This window comes from Galeopterus variegatus, unplaced genomic scaffold (assembly GCF_000696425.1).
Source record: "Galeopterus variegatus unplaced genomic scaffold, G_variegatus-3.0.2 Scaffold4468, whole genome shotgun sequence".
NCBI classification, from domain to species: Eukaryota; Metazoa; Chordata; class Mammalia; order Dermoptera; family Cynocephalidae; genus Galeopterus; species Galeopterus variegatus.
The window spans coordinates 187344-188326 of record NW_007730579.1 but is presented as its reverse complement, the minus strand read 5'-3'; the positions used below and the strand labels follow the sequence as shown (position 1 = coordinate 188326).

The 983-nt window shown below is 41.9% G+C and overlaps 1 long non-coding RNA gene across 1 annotated transcript in view; it reads right to left on the bottom strand.

Annotated features, from left to right (window-relative positions):
* Window positions 1-877: 877 nt before the first annotated feature.
* Window positions 878-983, bottom strand: part of LOC103603156 — a 6415-nt gene continuing 6309 nt past the window's right edge. Inside the window, exon 2 of the long non-coding RNA XR_551586.1 lies at window positions 878-975. This is a non-coding gene — a long non-coding RNA (uncharacterized LOC103603156). The remainder of the gene's footprint in view (window positions 976-983) is intronic.

The following is a 983-nucleotide window of genomic DNA, read 5'->3' as shown; positions in this document are numbered from 1 at the left end:
CAATTACCTAAACAGACATTAACATATAGACATGACATACAGCTTACGCACGCATATATACAGACATAAACAACAAGAACANAAAACTATTATTAATAGAAGGAGAGAGATAAAACTGTAAGGGCTGCACTTGCAAAGGGGTAGTTAAAGAACACCGACCATTGGTCGAGTAATTAAGGGATAAATATGGAAAAGCTACAGGTATAGGTCGTCCCATGACCAAGCACAGCCAGCAGTTTTGAGCAAGGTCAGGATTACTTGTATTAAGCAATTTATAAGTAGCATAAATGAGATGAGAGGTCTGAGGATCTAGATTTAATTGATCTCGATTTTCTGTCAAAGCTCATGGATGATAGGTAAGTTGAGGAAATAGGGTATCATGCATTTCCTGTATTTTTTCTTCCACCTTAAGGGTTCTGGTTTGTTCGTGGGGTCCGCCTCCGTCAGACATATAGATAGAGGGAGTAATGGACCAGCATACAGGCTTTCCTACGGGTCCCAAACAGGGAGCTTGGACATATTTATTAGAGGCAAGCCCCACTGCAGACGGAGGGTCAGCAAGATCCCCTACAAATGTTCCTTCATAATTTCTGGTTAGGATAGCAGTAAAATATGTCTGATTATCTGAAATACACAATTGATATGAACCATAACAGGTGCTATGTAATGTTTTAACAAAAGTTTGACAGGGACAAGGCTTAGGGCCATCACTGTCAGCGGGTGCGAATTGTGGCTTATCTATGCAACTATAGGCAGGAGAGGTTGGAGCCAGATAAGCCAAATGTGCACCACAATCAACGATGGCTATGTATGGTGAGGGAGGACTTAAGAACAGTACCTCCCTTGCAATCACAAGGCTTACCAAAATGTTTGTTTACCAATTGTCGAGTGAGTCCAGGATCTCCAAAACCCGACTGGGCCTGAGGCCAGGGAGCCAATAGTCCAAGAACAAGGAAGAATACAAAAATCATAGACCTATAGAA